We start from the raw sequence: 14,966 nt of genomic DNA on the forward strand, positions 1-14,966 counted from the left end.
CTCTTTCAAAGAAATTCTTATGTATAAATAGAGAGCAATTTAAAATAATGATGGTGATAATAATAATAATAATAATAATAATAATAATAATAATAATAATGATGATGATGATGATGATGATGATGACCATGATGATGATGATAATAATATTAATAATAATAATAATAATAATATAATAATAATAATAATAGTAATAATAATAATATAGTAATAATAATAAAATAATAATAATAATAATAATAAAAAAAACTTTAAAAAAAAAATGAACGAACTACTGAGTTTGGTTTAATGGCCTACAATGTATACTATGAGTTTCTTTGCCCTAGGAGTTGGGAAGACACTCGGCAAGAAATGGAAGCAAATTTGAAAGAAGAAAAAAAAAGTAATAATAATAATAATATAATAATAATGATGATGATGATGATGATGATGACCATGATGATAATAACAACAATAATAACAATAATAATAATAATAATAATAATAATAATAATAATAATAATAATGATGATGATGATGATGATGATGATAATAACAATAATAATAATAATAATGATGATGATGATGATGACCATGACGACAACAACAACAACAACAATAACAATAATAATAATGAGGATGATTGCTTTTATTTGACACCATGGTGTCAGATAAGGTAGGGCGAAATATAAAGACACATAAAATAATGGGATTTACTTAAAAATTGAACAATTAAAAAAAAAATTAACAATAATAACCTTTCTACTATAGGCACAAGGGGGGAGGGGGGTAAGTCGATTTCATCAAGCCAAGTACACAACTGGTACTTATTTTACTAACCCCGAGAGAATGAAAGGCAAAGCCGACCTTGGCGGAATTTGAACTCAGAATGTAAAAACAGACAAAATACCACTAAGCATTTCATCTGGCATCAAACTTAACGCCAAGATTCCGAGTTCGATTCCAAGCAGTGACCTGAACAATAATAATAATAATATTCTGGTTGGTGTAAATTGGTAAATATCCTTTTGCTAAATACTCAGCATAACCAGAACACTGACGCTGTTCTTGCCTGAAGAAACAAACACGTGTAATTATGGCTCCCTTTAAAATCCATGGATATTGCAAATCATATTGGATGGAGTATGCAGCCGCAGAAAGAAAAAAACCATGTGCTTTGTGGAAACATATGTAGCAATCCAAAGGTTCTCATTACTATATTTATCCTACAATATAACAACACCAGACTAATAACCATCATACAAAATTATTTTGGATAAGTGGGACCTGGAAATAATAGCATTGGAGCTTTTTATGAATGCACTCAAAAATGTTTCCCATAAATGAACTTAAAGGATTACGGAGATGTACTTGCATAGCAAGTGACCTGATCTGAGATTGTGTGCTGGAACGAAAACAATTGCAGCGTGGAAGGTGTTTATAAGGTATTTAAGAAACACACAAAAACCGTTAGATTCTCTTCAACATTTAAGTTTAATTTGTCAAAATATTTTCGTCGCTTTGAGACCGCGACCTGTTCACTGGTAAAATTCCGTGCTACATAAAGAATATATATATATATATATATATATATATATATATATATAACTGTAATACAATTATTTGGTTGGCATAATAAAACTCTGAGTTTCGGATGTCGGGGCAGAAATTTGCTCTGTCATCTTGTCAGTTATTAAGACAAACAAAAATGTTATATATATATGTATATATATATATATATATTATATATATATATTATATATAATATATATATACAGACACCACACACATATATATATACACATACACACACACACATACACAAATATATATATATGTGTATATACATACAGATTCATACACAAACACACTTAATGCACTTACACACACATACATGCAAGCAGACTATACACACACACATGCACATTCATTTACATACATATACATCTGCACACACACACACACACATACACACATATACACACACATCCGCATGTATGCACATGCTCTCAATGACGTACAAAGCCAGTAAGTTTTTTTATGAAAGACTGGGGGTGGGTGGAGATGTTGTTAGTTCCATCTCTCCACCCGACCCTTTTTTTTTTGTACATCTCCCACCCCCCACCACCTCCTACATTACATGACGTCATTCTGTAAAATTATAATTTAGAATTAATTACCAACATAATTCTAATTAGTTAAGTCCCATTTCGTGGTTGGAAAATGAAACTACCAGTTCTCTCTTTCCAAGGTCTCTTCTGCGACAAATTGCACAACAGAAATATACAATGACAAGAATCGAAAATGGTAAACCAGTAAGGATTATTTTACAACCTCATGAGGAGTGGAGTAAACTGGGGCAATTCTTGCACCAAAGGGAATAATAATAATGACGATAATAATAATAATAATAAGAAGAAGAATAGTAATAGTAATAATGATGATGACGACGATACTCTCTCTTTTTTTACTCTTTTACTTGTTTCAGTCATTTGACTGCGGTCATGCTGGAGCACCACCTTTAGTCGATCAAATCGACCCCCGGGACTTATTCTTTGTAAGCCTAGTACTTATTCTATCGGTCTCTTTTGCCGAACCGCTAAGTGATGGGGACATAAACACACCAGCATCGGTTGTCAAGCGATGCTAGGGGGACAAACACAGACACATAAACACACACACACACACACATATATATATATATATATATATATATACATATATACGACAGGCTTCTTTCAGTTTCCGTCTACCAAATCCACTCACAAGGCATTGGTCGGCCCGGGGCTATAGCAAAAGACACTTGCCCAAGATGCCACGCAGTGGGACTGAACCCGCAACCATGTGGTTGGTTAGCAAGCTACTTACCACACAGCCACTCCTGATGATGATGATAATAATAATAATAATGATAATAATAGTTACTTGATGGCATGCACTGCCATATATATCTCTATATATATAAAACTGAGAACGTGTGTCTGTCTGTCTGTGTGTTTCCCTAAAACTTGAGAACTACTCAACCAATTTCATTCAAATTTTACACATGCCTTACTTAAGGTCCATGTAGTTTCATGGGCAAAAAAAAGTTCAACCTCTTGGCTAGAGCGAGCCCATAGCAATATCATATTCTCCACTATTTCAGTATTACGTGTTAAAAGTGAAACAAAAACATTTCTCTATTTTATGTCTGATGCTTTCACTTTAACAATAAAAATAATAATAACAATAGAATTATATGTAGTAAGTAATAATTAAAATCAAACTAAAGTATAATATAATCGTAACATAACAAAAGTAAAAATAGCAATTGGTATAAAATTGCATCAATGACTTGAACTTGAATAAGTGGTTTCACATGAATGGGAATTAAATTAAAAATATAATTAGCGTGCAGAAATGGAATAGTCCAGATGGATAATAAAAAAATTAAATTAAAGAAAAGACTATTGTCTCTAAAGTATACAATGTAGAGAAAAAAGATTTGAACACCTGGAGGAAAGCACCATCGAAAAGTGTCTTGGTGCGACTCTGAAAGATATCTAATCAGAGGCGGTAAATTCGCCACAATAGAAGTAAGGTTCGAGTCAACGGAGCGTGCAAGGGAGTACTTGACTCGAACTTGCAAAGTGGAAATATTTTATTATTACCTTTATATCTGGAACGTAAGACGTCCCGGATAAAAATTTAAAAATGTCCCCCCCACCCAGCAGTAGAGGTAGGCTGGATTATAGCCACACTTCTATACAAGAGGGAGGACAAGATACAATTGATCGAAATTGCAAGAGATGGGCCTACAATTCCAGTCTGTTATATATTTTGAGTATTGTTATCACTAGCGATATCAAGATATAACTTTGTGTTTTGTATTTTATGTGTAGATGTATATATATATAGATGTACATGTAATATGTACACATATATATACACATATATACATGCACTAGCACTATGACCCGGCAACGACGGGTCATAATGCTAGTAATTTAAATAGTTTGCTTTGCGGGAAGGACTGTTTCAACGAAGTTGTGTCCTGTCCTTACCTTCAAACGTGAAGTAGACAAAACAGGGACAACTGAAGAAGGGGAAAATTCTTTGTGTTGTATTTCTTTGTACTCTGTTTTTTCATTGTTTGAAAAAAAGTTTGTTTCCATGGTTTTGTTTTTGTTTTCGTTTCTCATTGTGTTCAACGTTTTTTTTAATGTCCTGTACCCATATATGCATCTATATATACATATAGATGTAGGTATGTACATATATGTATGTATATATGTGCATTTATTATATATATAATATATAAGTATATGAAAGAATGGAGTTGAACGACTAGTTAACAATATCCTTTATTCTCGACATATGTTTCGAAGGCTGCATATGTCGAGAATAAAGGATATTTGTTAACTAGTCGTTCAACTCCATTCTTTCATATACTTATAATTTTAAAATAAACATACAATTTCCGCACGAAGACACGTAGTCTATGCCCTAGGGACGTAGCTTCCAACCATGTTCTTTCTGATGTGAATTTGCTACCACAGGTATCGGTTATCTTTCGAATTATCCTTAATAAGATAATTCATTCAATTACTCAATATATATATATATTATATATATATGAACATCAATGGAATTTGTATCTTTGTGGTACCAGTGCCGGTGGCCACAAGAAAACCACCGAACGTGGCCGTAGCCTACCGCATCGACTGGCCTCCGTGCTGCGGGCACGTAACAAACACCATCCGATCGTGGCCGTTCGCCAGCCTCATCTGGCACCGTTTTCGTTGGCACATAAAAACACCATCCGAGCGTGGCCGTCTGCCGCCTCGTCTGGCACCTGTGTCGGTGGCACATAAAAAACACCATCCGAGCGTGGCCGTTCGCCAGCCTCGTCTGGCACCTGTGTCGGTGGCACATAATCACCCACTACACTCTCGAGTGGTTGGCGTTAGGAAGGGCATCCAGCTGTAGAAACACTGCCAGATCTGACTGGCCTGGTGCAGCCTTCGGCTCCCCAGACCCCAGTTGAACCGTCCAACCATGCTAGCATGGAAAACGGACGCTAAATGAATGATGATGATGATATATATATATATATATTTATAAATATATATATTATATATTATATATATATATATATATATATATATATATATATATATATATATATATATATATTTGTGTGTGTATGTGTCTGTGTTCGCCCCCTCCCACGCCATCGCTTGACAACCGATGCTGGTCTGATTATGTCCCCCGTAACTTAGCGGTTCGGCAAAAGAGAAATCGATAGAATAAGCACCATGTTTTAAAAATTAAATACTGAGGTTCATTCATTCGACAAAAAAAAAATCCAAGGCGGCGCTCCAGCATGGCCGCAGTCTAATGACTGAAACCAGTAAAAGATGAAATACCTCTACAGGTGGCGTAGATTGGAATTATTTTGGAATTTGTTGTGAAAAAAAGATAATAATTGGTAAACTTGAATTCATACATATTGACGTACATCACAATATTTTTTTCCAAAATTTTAAGCTTCATTTTGTAGATATGTTTACATATGGGATGTATTGCATAGGTATGTGCACTCACCAAGTTATTTCTGCATTAAATTCCAAAACAATCTTAAAATCTACACAATTTGAAAGGTATTTGTAGAAAATTTCCTGGATTTTTTCGGTTTGAACGGCAGTTTTTAACATAATTTCCACGTAACTAAAAAATTTTAAACTTCGTATACTGGTAGAATGTGTTTATAAAACATCTTTTTCTCTTGGGTTTATTGAGAACATTTTATAGTTTGTAAGATATTTGCTGTTTTTTTTTCTTCAATTTCTGCAATTTCAACCAATCAATGACGTCTATTGAAGTAAAAAACATTCTGTGCCGTATGAATATGTCCCTCGTTTAAGAAACCGATTGGGTTTATTTACATTTGCGAAGAAAAAAGATACCCTTCCCCCCCACCCCTAACCCTAACCCTAAAATAGATTGAAATGCAATAGATCGATACTAGGGTTATAATTATGGGTGACAATTTCATATGACACCGCTAGAAAAAACTGCCGTTCAAACAGAAAAGATCCAATTTCCTTTAAAAATAGCCATTTTTCTGAAAGTTATGAGGAAACAAAATCAACGTATGTGAATTATTCACTCCCCAGAAATTTTTTTCGCAATAAAATCCGATATAATAATAGGAATATGATTTGAAAAATATTTGTTGAAAATTTTATTTAAAATATCCATTTTTCTGAAAGGTATGAGGAAACAAAGTCGACCCGCGAATTATCCGAAACTCGCGGACGCGCGGCTTACTGGTTAAGGATATTCGGCTCAATCGTAAAGTCGTGAGTTCGTTATGCCCTTGCGTAAAACACTTTATTTCACGTTGCTCCAGTCCACTCACCTGGCAAAAATGAGTAGTACCTGTATTTCAAAGGACCGGGCTTGTCACACTCTGCGCCACGCTGAATCTTCCCGAGAACTACATTAAGAGTTCGTTAATTTCACAAGCTGGCTGTTACGTTGGTCGGATCAACAGGAACCCTCGTTGTGGTAAGCGACGAAGTGCCATTCCTCCTCTACTCCAAACATTTTTTCACAATAAATTCCCACATATAATTGGAATCTACACCAACTAAGAGGTAATCTATATGAAATTCCCTTTTAAAAAACCCGTTTTCTGAAAGGAACCAAGTCGGATGGGGCACGCTTGTGTAGGTATGCCTCGTCGTCTGCACTAGCTCTAGGTTGGCCGAAATATTGAGAGTGAAACAAAGCGGACAAAACCTACGAGGGGACAGTTCGATAGAGTATATAAATTTGTAGGTGATAGATTTAACTGGTCCCCCAAACAGTGGGCCCTTTTGGCAGAGTAGTTGGCAGCAAGCATTTGAACAGAGGGTCCGGTCCGAATTTAGTAAGACCCTATTCTTTTACAAGACAACCTGTTTCCCAGACTCTGATGCAATGCCACGACGCTATTCTTCGTCTGACAAAGCGAAAATAGTAATAATTGTTATTGTAAATTAAAATTAAGATAAACCAAATCTTCATTTAATTTAAAATTCCAAATGAATTGTATTTAACGCATGCGTACAATCCCGCACTTGTATCCTACATCTTGTCTTTATAAAAGCCGTCTGCTCTCTCTCTCTCTCGTTTGTTAGGAATTATAAGCACAAAGAACAGGCTGCTACCAGCACAGCACAGCACCAGAGCACTAATTAAAGCTGACTCGAGTCAGATCCGTGACGACAAACCGTTCATACATAGCACAGATACGATTTCTTTTGGGGTACGATTTATCCCATAAATTAAAGCTGACCCGGGGCACTGCGGAACTGGTCTCTGCAGAGAGGACAGCAAAAAGCTATTAGTCATATCCCTTAAAAGAAACCATCTCGGGCTTTAAAAAATTAATTAACTAATTGAAAAAGAAAGAACTAAAATTCAAAACACGTAAACGAACTGTCAATTTTAATAGTAAATAGTAATTAAAGAAATATATATAATTAACGAATTTATAATTGTGTAATTAACAAAGAAGCTGGTACATATATCGTTATCATCCAGGCTTTTGAAGTGTTTTCGTTTTTCGTGTTTGAATTCCAAGGTTGTTGGCTTTTCGTTGGACAGAAATTAATTGGTTTTGCTGGGAGGAAAATATAACGAATTAGTCTGAGTTTATCTTAGTTATTTAACTTAAAATTAAAAGTATTTTTACGGTTGGGGATCCGGGTGTTGATGTGTAATGACCAGAGGTGACATCAATTAATTACTTTTTTTATAAGACGACGATTAATTATATTTTAATTCGCATAGAAAACCATCCTCGGCTGAAAACAACAACTTTGCATTCATCATCACATTGAGAACTTTTCGGCTAATTATTATTGTTGTTAATTATTAGTAATTACAGCAAGCAAGCAGACAGACAGACAGAAAACAAAGCAAAACACACGGCACATATTGTAAGTTTTGTTTTTCTTTCTCTCTCAATTAATTTTAATGTAAATCGTCCCGTTTTCTAACAGGGTCAATCCATTGTTCTTTATTTATGAATATTTGTTTTTCTAATTTTACGTGTCTTTCTATCGATCTCACTCTAATCTGTCTGCATCTGTCTAATCTATCCGTCTGTCGATCTATCTATCTATCTATCTATCTATCTATCTATCTATCTATCTATCTATCTATCTATCTATCTATCTATCTATCTATCTATCTGTCTATCTATCTATCTATCTATCTATCTATCTATATGTTTATCTATCTGTCTATCTATCTGTCTGTCTATCTAGCTGTCTATCTATCTGGTTATCTATCTATCTGTTTATCTGTCTATCTATCTATCTATCTATCTATCTATCTATCTATCTATCTATCTATCATCTATCTATCTATCTATCTATCTATCTATCTATCTATCTATCTGTCTGTCTATCGGTCTATCTATCTGTCTATCTGTCTGTGTATCTATCTATCTGTCTATCTATATGTTCATCTGTCTATCTAGCTGTCTATCTATCTGGTTATCTATCTATCTGTTTATCTGTCTATCTATCTATCTATCTATCTATCTATCTATCTATCTATCTATCTATCTATCTATCTATCTATCTATCTATCTATCTGTCTGTCTATCGGTCTATCTATCTGTCTATCTGTCTGTGTATCTATCTATCTGTCTATCTATATGTTCATCTGTCTATCTATCTGGTTATCTATCTATCTGTTTATCTATCTATCTATCTATCTATCTATCTATCTATCTATCTATCTATCTATCTATCTATCTATCTATCTATCTATCGATCTGTCTGTCTATCGGTCTATCTATCTGTCTGTGTATCTATCTATCTGTCTATCTATATGTTCATCTGTCTATCTATCTGTCTATCCATCTGTCTATTTATCTATCTCTATTTATCTTTGCCTGTCTGTCTGTTAATGTATATATATCTTTATTTATCTATCTATCTCTATCAATCTGTAACTGTCTATATTTATCCATCTGCCTATCTATTTCTCCATTTCATTTCACATCTGTCCATTCATCTGTATCTGTCTAATCTACATTCGTCATCTTTCCGAGTCGTCGTCACTGATGGAAGCAATGGAGATACATCGTGGGCGACGGCGTACCTCTCCTTTCTCATTTAACCCGGGTACCTACAGCCTACTCCGCGTCACGTTCACCATCCTATCCCCTGCACCTGGGACCTTAAGCATAACCCCTACATCCTAAAATCAGTTTCCATCACTGGTCCCCCCGCCCCGTATCTTTCTCTCTCTCTCCCTCTCTCCCTCTCTTCTTTACCATTCTGTGTTTAACCATTTCGCTTTCGCTTTTGTGTTTGCATGTGTCTGTCTTCCTCTCTTCTTGCACGGTTCCTCTTCTCCCTCGCCTTGTGCTCTTCCTTGCTTTCTCTATCGTTGTATGTCTATCCACCCCTTTCTTTATGTATGTGTATGTGTGTGTGTGTATGTATGTATGTATGTATGTGTATTATGTACGTATGTATGTGTATGTATGTATGTATGTATTATTATGTATGTATGTATGTATGTTATGTAGTGATGTATGTATGTATGTATGTATGTATGGTTATGATGTATGTATTATGTGAGTATGTAGTATGTATGTATGTATGTATGTAGTTTGTGTGTATGTATGTTTGTGTGTATGTATGTATGTGTGTATTGTATGTGTGTATGTATGTATGTATGTTTGTGTGTATGTATGTATGTGAGTATGTAAGTATGTATGTATGTATGTATGTATGTATGTATGTTGTATGTATGTATGTATGTTGTATGTTATTATGTATGGTGTGTGTATGTATGTAGTTGTATGTATGTATGTATGTATGTATGTATGTATGTATGTATGTATGTGGTATGTATGTATGTAGGTATGTATGTTGTGGTATGTATGGTTGTGTGTATGTATGTATGTGTGTATGTATGTGTTATGTATGTATGTTATGTTTGTGTGTATGTATGTATGTGAGTATTGTAAGTATGTATGTATGTATGTATGTATGTATGTATGTATGTGTGTATGTATGTATGTATGTATGTATGTGTGTATGTATGTATGTATGTATGTATGTATGTGTGTATGTATCTTGTTCGTTGCTTGTTCATTCTTTCATAGCTTCTGTAGGCTATCATTAAAGTTGGCTTGTTTCATAAATAAATACTCAACTCCCGTGCACCTACACACACATTTGATGATACGATCGGATAGAAATAAACTAAAAATTCGAGTATATATATATTTCTTTATTAGGGTACTACTTATGAAAAGTGGTCCCAGTGCGCGCACTCGCACTAGCTAATCGTGACAAGTCGATCCTTACTTTGTGTTTTTTTTGTTTTATTTACTTTGTTTAAAAAAATTATTCATTTTGTGTTTTATTTACTTAGGTAGTCGTTGTAGGATCGACTAGTCACGACTAGCTAGCGCGGATGCGCCAGTACACGAGTGCGCGCACCGGGACCATTCTTCTTAAGTAGTACCCTTTATTAGCTACAAAACTACATAAGTGACTTAATCGCCGAAAGTTCCGCTCAGATCACTCACCAAACTTTTGGTCAGTGCCTTATATATATATGGGGTAATCTTGTCGTCTACGTCCGTTAGGAGAACGACCTTGACTTTAAGGTGAAAAAAACCACCAACAACAGAAAGCAACGTGGGTCGTTATTGACTTGTAAACATTCTAAAATATATAGAACCATTTCTAGTGTATAAGTTCCTACTAAATATATTATACCATCAAACAACAGGATTTTTGCAGACATTCGGATTGTTGTTTTTCCCGTTGTATATGTGACATACGCGAAGAAACCTCAAGGAGAGTAGGGTGTTTGTAAAGAGAAAATTGAAAGAGATAATAGAGGGATGGTTGTGTGGTTGAGAAGTTCATTTTGTAACCAAATGGTTGTGGGTTCGGTCCCACAGCACGGCGCCTCAGGGAGGTGTCTTCTGCTGTAACCCTGGGCTAACTAAGGCCTTGGAAGTGTGAAATTTGTGGACAGAAATTCAGAAATTGTGTGAAAGCCCTTCGCGCGTGTGTGTGTGTGTATTATATATATATATATATATATATATATATATATATATATATATATATATATATATATATATATGTATGTATGTGTGTATGTATGCATGCGTGTATGTATGTGTGTATGTATGTATGCGTGTATGTATGTGTATATATGTATGTATATATATGTACGTATATTTATATGTATGTATATGTATGTATATATATGTGTGTGTATATATGTGTGTGTGTGTGCCTTTGCGTTTGTCCCTCTCCACCGCAACCTGTGTTGGTTTATTTATGTTCCTGTAACTCGGTGTAAAAAATAAGTACTGGCTATAAAACCCTTCGAGGCAGTGCTCCAGCTTGTCCAGTATGCAGTCCAATGACTAAAACCAGTAAAAGATAAAAAAAACACAAAAAAAAGATGCTATTTTTACGCCTATCTATGTCTACAAATGTACAAAAGAAAAAAAAAAACGTCTTTGAAACCGGAATTCGAGTCAGTATTCGAGGCAGTTGTGGCTAATCGCTGGAATTATGTGTCATATAAACTACCAGATATTTAATTACTCATTCAGCTGGACTCAGAGGTGTGGATTACATTGTTGAATCACTTGGCAACCACCGAAAATATAAGGTTCATTATGATTTGTATTCGTTACTTTGTGCTGGCTGTTATATCGCATTTCTGTACCATTAGGTCAAGAACGTTCTTCACAAGAATCTTTTTTTGGCAACAACGTGTAGTAGATTAAGCAACACATCTTTATATCTTTATATATAAAACTGTAGTTGTGTGAGTGTCTGTCCCCTTCGATTTAGATTCCTAACTACTCCCACATTTTGCGGTGCAGTTTAACCAAATTCGGGTATCTTATAGTCGTGATTATTATCGAGCCCGTCTGGGTATTAGCGCGCGTCTACGATGAGTCTACGATTTTAAAAATAATTTAACATCATTTTTTATTCCATTTTAATGCATAAAATGCATCGTGTGTCGATGGCGGCGGAGTTGGCGTCCATGGTCACACCTGCACCTGTGTTGCTTCTCCCCCTTCTTCCCTCCCTCGTGAAGCTGTGGGGAAGGGAGTGTAAGGAAATCAACGTCGTAAAGCGTTGTCAAGGAGACCAGCGTTCTTTTAGAACAACGACTTCATGACTTGAAGACACCAAAACAGAAATCGCTAAAAAAGCTGAAACAGGTCCACAAAAACGGCAAAAACCGCCACACGGGGCAGGTTTCCTGTGCAAACAATTTGCACAACCGAATGTTTTAGTTGTTGCACAAATCTTTATATATAAAAGTAAGGTTGTGTGTCTGTCCCCTTCGATTTAGATTCCTAACTACTCCCACATTTTGCGGTGCAGTTTAACCAAAACCGGTTATCTTATAGTCGTGATTCATATCGAGCCCTTCTGGGTATTAGTGCGCGTCTACGATGAGTCTACGATTAAAAAAAAAATTTACCATCATTTTTTTCCATTTTAATGCACTTTTCGCTATTATATAAGGGAAGTAACTCTCTAAAAATGTCTACGATGAGTCAACGATTTAAAAAAAAAATTACCATCATTTTTTACCCATTTTAAATGCATTTTTTTGCTACTTTTTGGCTATAACTCTCTAAAAATGCTTATATAGTTATTTCCCTTACAAACCCGAGCAACACCGGGCGATACTGCTAGTACAAGCTATTTGCTATTTCGAATGGAATGGCCTGGTCTGGTCTTTTTTCCTCTTTATTGTCTATTTTCTTCTTCGTTTTCCGTTCTTCGATATTGCACTCTTTATCCCGAAGATGGACAAAAAACCGAAACGTCGTTATTTTCTCTTTACGCTTCTCCGAGCTCAACTTAATAACTGTGATTTTGAACCTGTCCTGTCTTGGTCTCTCTCTCTTCCCTCTGAGTATTGTCTGTATATACATCTCATCCTCTCTCTCTCTCTCTCTCTCTCTCTCTCTATATATATATATTATATATATATATATATATATATATATATATATATATATATATATATATTAATAAATAAAACATATGCATATATATATACATATATGTACGTACCAACCTCTACATGTATATATAGACGCATATATGAGTACAGGATACCAAAAGGACGTCGAACACAATGAGAAACGAAAACATAGACACAAACCAAAGGAACTGGACATTTTTTTAAACAACAAAAAAATAGAATACAGGACAATTAACACAAAGAAAAAAACCCCTTCTTCAGTCGCCATGGTTTCATCTACTCTACGTTTCTGTATAAAGTCAATCCAAACATGAAAACACAAAGAGAAAACACAACAACGCGAGGACGTGGAACAAGTATAGTATTATTGGACGCTCAGGAAAGAAGGAGGATTTAACGTTTTGAGCGGAGCTCTTCGTCAGAAACATAGGAAAAGGGAAGATCCAAAGAAGGGAAGACGGAGGAAAAAAGAACGCCAACGGTACACACGCGGTCACATTTTGAATGTGAAAAAATATATATATATATATAGATATATATATATATATACATATAAGACTCCTTTCGGTCATGACTGACCGTGGGATTGCACCTAGAAGGTTACCCTCCGGGCAAGGTTGTTTATGGAAGACCAGCAGTCACCCATGCATACTGGCCGCCCCTCTCCACGCCACCAATGTTATCCAAGGGAAAGACAAAGGTCGATACAGCTTGGCACCAGTGACGTCGCAACTCATTTCTACAGCTGAGTGAACTGGAGCAACGTGAAATAAAGTGCCTTGCTCAAGAACACAACACGCAGCCCGGTCCGGGATTCGAACTCACAACCTCACGATCGTAAGCTCGACGCTCTAACCACTGAGCCATGCGCCTTTACTCTCTCTCTCTCCCTATATATATATATATATATATATATAATATATATATATATATAATATATATATATATATATATATATATAAATAGATAGATAGATAGATAGATAGATAGATAGATAGATAGATAGATAGATAGATAGATAGATAGATAGATAGATAGATAGATAGATAGATAGACAGACAGACAGACAGAACAGGAATATTTTAACTGCGGAAATCCATTAAATAAACAGCAACTCATTAAAACACACAACATACTGTTTCAGTAAAATTGATAAGAAACAACTCTCTCTCTCTATCTTTATACAATTGCCATTAATCGGTAAGATTAGATTAAAGGATTACCGTAATACGATTATAGATGAACAGTGTTAATAAAGATCATAAAATGCTGAATTCTGGTTAAAGCACCTCTTTTACTCTTTTACTTGCTTCAGTCATTTGACTGCGGCCATGCTGGAGCACCGCCTTTAGTCGAGCAAATCGACCCGGGGACTTATTCTTTGTAAGCCCAGTTCTTATTCTATCGGTCTCTTTTGCCGAACCTCTAAGTGACGGGGACGTAAACACACCAGCATCGGTTGTCAAGCAATGCTAGGGGGACAAACACAGACACACAAACACACACATACATATATATACATATATACGACGGGCTTCTTTCAGTTTCCGTCTACCAAATCCACTCACAAGGCATTGGTCGGCCCGGGGCTATAGCAGAAGACACTTGCCCAAGATGCCACGCAGTGGGACTGAACCCGGAACCATGTGGTTGGTTAGCAAGCTACATACCACACAGCCACTCCTGTAATTTTTTTTGCTTTGGAATTCTCAGAAATTTTTTTTTACAAATTTGTGTTCTTCAAACGGGAATTCATACGATTATGAAATAGAAAATTAAAGAAAAAATTTCCACTCTTTTCGAATTTTTTTTAAAAAGCAGCGCTTAAAATGCGGACAGTTCAATTTTTTTTCTTAAATCTCAGCAGCGGACTACCTTTGGGTACATCATCATTCCATTAAAATATATATATATATATGGGGAGAAAAATTATGAAAAAAATAAAT

At 35.3% G+C, this 14,966-nt stretch overlaps 1 protein-coding gene across 1 annotated transcript in view; it reads left to right on the forward strand.

Moving 5' to 3' along the window:
• The first annotated feature begins 7,140 nt into the window (after positions 1 to 7,140).
• The window catches only part of LOC115225868 (heme oxygenase 1), a 39,942-nt gene continuing 32,116 nt past the window's right edge, over positions 7,141 to 14,966 (forward strand). The window contains exon 1 of the mRNA XM_036514692.1: positions 7,141 to 7,949. The gene's annotated coding sequence lies outside the window, so the exon portion shown is untranslated. The remainder of the gene's footprint in view (positions 7,950 to 14,966) is intronic.

Source organism: Octopus sinensis, linkage group LG28 (assembly GCF_006345805.1).
Source record: "Octopus sinensis linkage group LG28, ASM634580v1, whole genome shotgun sequence".
In the NCBI taxonomy this organism is placed as follows: Eukaryota; Metazoa; Mollusca; class Cephalopoda; order Octopoda; family Octopodidae; genus Octopus; species Octopus sinensis.